This window comes from Schistocerca piceifrons, unplaced genomic scaffold (assembly GCF_021461385.2).
Source record: "Schistocerca piceifrons isolate TAMUIC-IGC-003096 unplaced genomic scaffold, iqSchPice1.1 HiC_scaffold_569, whole genome shotgun sequence".
NCBI classification, from domain to species: Eukaryota; Metazoa; Arthropoda; class Insecta; order Orthoptera; family Acrididae; genus Schistocerca; species Schistocerca piceifrons.
This window is the reverse complement of record NW_025728809.1, coordinates 64,001-70,000: the sequence shown is the minus strand read 5'-3', so window position 1 is coordinate 70,000 and position 6,000 is coordinate 64,001. Positions and strand designations below refer to the sequence as shown.

The window sequence follows — 6,000 nt, the reverse complement described above, 5'->3', positions numbered from 1 at the left end:
CAGGAGAGCCGGGGATCCGTGCACTTTGCACCGCATGAGTGCGTCTCACCCCACAAATCAGAGTTAGTATTGAAATGAAAAATATAAATGAAAATTCTTCTATCGTTGTTTCTCTCCATCGGATCGACTGTTACAATTAAGAAACTAGGAAACTCAGTTCTGTGCAGGGCATCCGCCAATGAGACGGAACGCGCTATTACAAACATTCTGTTAATTTCTGAACGTGACGAATGATCCAAGTGACGCACTCGTAAATTAGCCTGTCCCGCACTTACTTCTTTGGACTTCACTTCGGGCGTCCGAAGGAAGAGTGGAATCCACCATGTCGGAAGAAATGGCTTTAAGCACTCCATCCTATATTGGCTGTGAAATGATCGTGTGACTTAAAAAGTTTGCAAAATGAGCTTTATAGTTTTTAGTCTTCTGTAGTCGGTGGTGCTGTATCATTAAATACAGGAGAAAGTCTTCTTTACTCGTTTCGTTCACATTGAAAAGATAGTAAACTGTGTGGCCTTTAAGCCAGTTTACTGAATTTCTTTTGGTCTGCGGGTAAGGCACTACCTCCGGAGTGAGGAAGTCAGCTGGCGTTATGGTCGCAGGGCATGTTCTAGTGATGCTCGCCAACAACTGTCGTATGACCGCCCAAACATCTCGCACTTTTTCGCAGACAAATCGGTGTTCCTCGCTATCTTGTACCTGGCAAGTGTTGCATAAGGGTGAATCGGCCAGATGAATGGAATGGAGTCTGGCATTGGTAGCTATTTTGCGATTCACCGTGAGATACCAAGACGCTCGCACGTGAGACGGTAAATGGCGTGAATGAATATTATCCCAAATCACCCGCCAATTGTGAGCTGTATATTTGTCTTCGATGTTATTCCTGGAGGTGGACTCGATCAAAGTCTTATAAAGTTGCTTCACCACCGTTATTTCCTTCGCCGGAATTCTTGTTCGAGCATAACTATATTCAAGCAGGAAGTATTTTAAATGATAAAGGTCGTGTGGAATATGATGTACGTCAATCGGGGGGTTGAGGTTCGCTGGGGAGATTTCGTTGAGAAGGTGAGCAGTGAGACAGTGTGGAGATTTTGTCCATAGCTTATACATACTGCTTAGATAGAGCGCCTGTGCCTTTTTATAGACATCTGTGAGGTTCAATCCGCCCTTCCGAGGAGGGAGCGTCAACGTAACATATTTAACTTTGAAGATATTGCCTCTGGTCACAAAATGGCCCAGGGCAGACAGCATTCTATGTGCAATGCCACTGGGAAGAGGCAACACTTTGGCGACATAGTTAATCTTCGAGAGGATATAAGTGTTGACCAGTTCAATTTTTTGGAGAGCATTCAGTTTCCTCATGCTATGCAGTTGTACACATGCCCTAACTTTATGAAGTAAAGCTCTATAATTAACAGCAATGGTATTCTGTATCTTCCGCCGAAACTCAAGGCCTAAGCACTTTATACTGGTAATTTCTCGTAATCGGGTATGATTGGGTAGATTTATTCCCCGTCCAACATTCATGAGTCCGGATTTTTGCCAGTTCACCTTCGCCCCAGATACCGCCTCATATCGTTGAAGTATTTGAAGTGAGGACCGCACTTCTTGCGCGTTCACGACAAGAAAGCCGACATCATCTGCGTACGCACGGCACACAATCTTCTGGCTATTGATTTCCAATCCCTGCAAATGTGCAGTTAGCGTAGCGAGCAGAGGTTCTATGGCGATGGCAAAGAGAGCCATCGACATCGGACAGCCTTGCCTCACCGAACACTCGATATCAATAGCGCCACTGAGGCGACCATTAATTTGAATCCGCGACGTACTATTACGGATCAGATTGTCGAGTACTTGGGTGAACTGGCGCGGAAACCCCAATTCCTGCATGACGCGGAAAAGGAAACGATGGCTCACCCTGTCGAACGCTTTTGCAAAGTCTATCATGACGAGGGCGCATTTTAACTTGCAAGCCTCCGCTACGGCAATGATATCTCTGTAATCCGTGAGCGTGTGGTAAATAGATCTATCTCTACCGACACTCGTTTGATACTGTCCTGTGATTGTGGTCATGACAGTTTTGAGTCGTTGGCTCAGAACACGGGCGAATAGTTTATAATCACTATTTAATAACGTGAGAGGTCGCAGGTTAGTGAGGTCGTTACTGCACGGGGTCTTGGGCAGTAAGACAACAATTCCTTGTCGAAATTCCTGCGGAATAACGTTTTGTGGGTTCATTAGTTCTTTACATATTGCAAGGAGTTTCGATTTCATCTGCGGCCAGAAGGTTTGATATACTTCTGCAGGTATTCCATCGCAACCAGGAGATTTATTCTTCGGACTCCTTAGGATAACGTCTGTTAATTCGTCTTCTGTCACCTCTGTCATCAGCTGAGTCGCCTCTGTGGGGCTGAGTTTCCGTGATAAATTTGTCGCAAACTCCGCAAACACGGTATCATCTGTCATTTTATTGGACATCAGGTCTCGATAGTACTCTTCAATCGCACGCATAATGTCACTTTGTTTAGTAACTATTGCCCCGGTGCTGGTTCGGATGTGTGTAATGATTTTCCGACTGCCTCGTCGACTTTCACGTAACATGTGATACATGGCAGCCTCTTCTTCTTGCACCGTCTTAGGAACTCGCGCCCGAATTTGAAAACCTTCCAACTGTTTCCGTTGCAGCGTTAAAAGTTTCGCCTGAATTCTTTTGATCTTTGCAAAATTGCCGATAACGGTCGCGTCACATTTATACAACTCCCGAAGACACTGAAAGTAAAATTCCATGGTCCGTTTGTGCCACAGACTTTTCTGACGGGAGTAAAACATTAAAGTTTTCCTAATTTGTGGTTTGGCGCATTTGAGCCACCACTCGATCGCGGAGTTGTAGGATCTGAATTTGCGTTCACATGCCGTCCAGGTGGACAGGAAGGCTTCTCGACATGCAGGATCATGCAAATGTGCGATGTTGAACTTCCATAACCCTCGACCCCGGTATGTTTCCTGTTTTTGCATGTTGACGGTGCAGATATAGGCAGCATGGTCGGAAAATACAGTTGGCCATATTTCGGTGTGTAGCAGGTGTTGCGTTAAATTACGCGATATGTAAATTCTATCTAACCTACTTGCCGAATGATTGGTAACATGCGTAAAACCCACTTCCACTCCGTGCATGTGCGTCCAAGTGTCAGTGAAGCGGAGTTCTTGAATGATCTGTTCTAATTCGACACACCGATTAAAGTGAGGAGTTTGATCGATTTGACGAAGCACACAATTGAAATCGCCGCCAAAAATGACATCACTGTAGTTGGTCCCGAAGAGCGGAAGGATCTCGTGGCGAAAAAATTCTGCACGGTGTTGCCTATTACTGGACCCAGAAGGTGCGTAAATATTAATCAGTCTGATGTTATTGACAGTGACTGCTATCCCTCTGCCGGTCACCAGTTTGGCCTCACAATTTGCAACGATCCCTTCTTTTAACAGTAATGCTGTTCCAAGTTCGAAACCGTTGCCAGGGTTCACGAAAGCGTTATACCCTGCTATGTGGTCTAACCTGATCTCACTCACTTCCTGAAGCATGGCTATATCGATGTCGGCTGCGTATAACAAGTCTTGTAAGTTCTTCAGATTCAAATCACTGCGTATCTTATTGATATTGAGAGTCAGGATCTTGTAGGCCTGCAAGGTGGTCATAGATGTTTGGTACGAAAGGAGCAAACGATAGGGTGCGTCATACAGCCTTCAATTGGAGGCGCTGACCGTGTCGGTCGTTTGAGTAGCCATGGCCACGTGGACGTTGTGTCCATCAACCGCTGATACGGGGGGCAAGGAGCCGGTCGAGGGTGTGGAATCCTCCTGCATCTCTACATCAGCTTCGTTCGTTTCAAACTCGTCCGCCCAATTGGGAGAGCAAAGGGTGCCTACTGGCTCAGAAACTGGTGGATTCGTATTCTGTGGCTCAGTTTGCTGAGTGGGCGTCTCATCTGGTCCGCTGTCGTACATCGTGGGAGTCTCCGACATGGTGTCGTCTGATCGCGTTGTGTCCCGCGAGCGCGAAGGCGAGGCGGCAGCTTCTGCGGGCCCTTCTTTTAAATTCTGACCGATTAATTTAGCCTTTCCCCGCAAGCTCGGTGCTGTATCTTCCGCACCTTGGTGAGCCATCCTCCGCTTTTTATTTTTCTTCGGAGATCGATTACCACGTATTACTGTGTCGGAGTTGGGCATCGTTTCAGCGACTCGTTCAGACATGGGAGCAGGAGCCATGGACACCTCCACCAACTCGGCACCCCGTGAGGGCTGGTCCACCGCCATCTCACTGGTCCTGTTAGTTTCATGTGTTTCAGAAGCAGCCATCTCGGACGCGACTGGCGTGTCCGGAGACGTCACATTAACGACGGAACTGGGTCCGGCAGGTTTATCGCGAATCAGTTGTATGGACGGCTCACCGCGGGCAACCGACACGTACGATGGCTGTAATGTTGACATCGCGGGAGGGCGAACACTCTCTCCGGTTGGCAGTTGAACTACACGACGCTGTAAACATTCCGCACGAACATGTCCCGTCGAGTTACATCTGGCACATGTTCTAGGTTGGCCATCATACATTACGACGGCACGGTACCCACAAACCGTGACGTACGACGGAATATGTCGTTGCAAGTCAACTTTAAGCTGCCTGACGCCATTCAGTACCGGATACTTATGCGCCGGAGACCAACGTTCGGCAAAGTTGCTCAAAACTTTGCCATACGGCGATATCGCAACGTTTATCTGGTCTGCTGGGACCTCAAACGGTAGTTCAAAAATGCGAATTGTGCGAAGTCCAAGCCCGGCGTGAGAAACAGTAACCACACCCACATTGCCATCACTATGCTTAAACTTCAAACCAGAACTAAAGGAGTCAACTAGTTTGTCACAAAACTCGGCATCTCTCATCTTGATATAAACGATGCTAGACAGAATCGACAAATGTATACCGATAATCTCATCGAGGCCAATTTTCATCACTTCTTCGAGGAAATCCTCGATTTCAAAGGATGTTGGTCGGGCAAACGTGTTATCGAACGTTAACTTCAAGGTGTCTTTCCTCATAGTATGTGCCATCACTGAATTATCATCGTCATTCCACAAACGCAAGAATAACCGCTGCTAGCGAGCGACTTACCCCGCAGAAGTAAACAAGCCAGCCGCAGCGCGGAGCACAGACAACCGCACGCCACGGCCGCTGCAGGCAGACTGCCACTAGACCACACCGGATGTGGACGTTTCGTTCGACCGTTCGTACGGTCGCTTGGCGCATTTCGTGTCGAGTGCCGCGTCGGCGCCCCTCTCTCTTTGCGAGCATCTTTGCACATACTGACTGGCAAGGCGCGCACCTCAAACGCCGCAGAGCAATGCTTTTGGCTTCATGCTCTGCTGGGAGAAGAGGAAAAGGGAAGCTGTAAGTAGCAATAACAGGAAGTAAACATTTTCCCGCTGAAGCGTTGAAACGTTGTGGATAACAAACAAGAAATACGTTGGCGCCCTAGCAACAGCACCACCATCAGTCACAGAAAATTAAATGCCCCGGGTGAGGATCGAACTCACGACCTTAAGATTATGAGACTTACGCGCTGCCTACTGCGCTACCGAGGCACGGATGCACCGCTTGTCCTGGAAACTGGGTAAATACCGTACCCAATATTAGACGTAGAGACACTGTACTTCCTGGATAACGTGTTCTGTTGCTACACGTGCACTGCCGGCCCAGTTGATTGCGGTGCTGCTGCAGCTGTTGCAACGATAGGCAGCACTCCTTGTCGTTAAAGTTCAGAGCCTCGGAGGCACCCGGACCCAGCAACTTGTGAGGCCAGGCCGACGCTAGTCTGTAGAACATGATGCGAGCGTCCTAGTGGGGACCCGCGAGTGCTGCGTTCTCGGTCCTTCTCAAGGGAAATCCAGCTACACATTCTTGTGGATCGTGCATCTCAAGCGCTCAAGCCACGCGGCAGCATCATCGCGGGA

General features: G+C 48.2%; 1 non-coding gene across 1 annotated transcript; it reads right to left on the bottom strand.

Annotated features, from left to right (window-relative positions):
* Window positions 1-5,558: 5,558 nt before the first annotated feature.
* On the bottom strand, window positions 5,559-5,631 carry Trnam-cau. Its single transcript has one exon. It is a non-coding gene; the product is annotated as a tRNA-Met (tRNA).
* Between the last annotated feature and the right edge of the window lie 369 nt (window positions 5,632-6,000).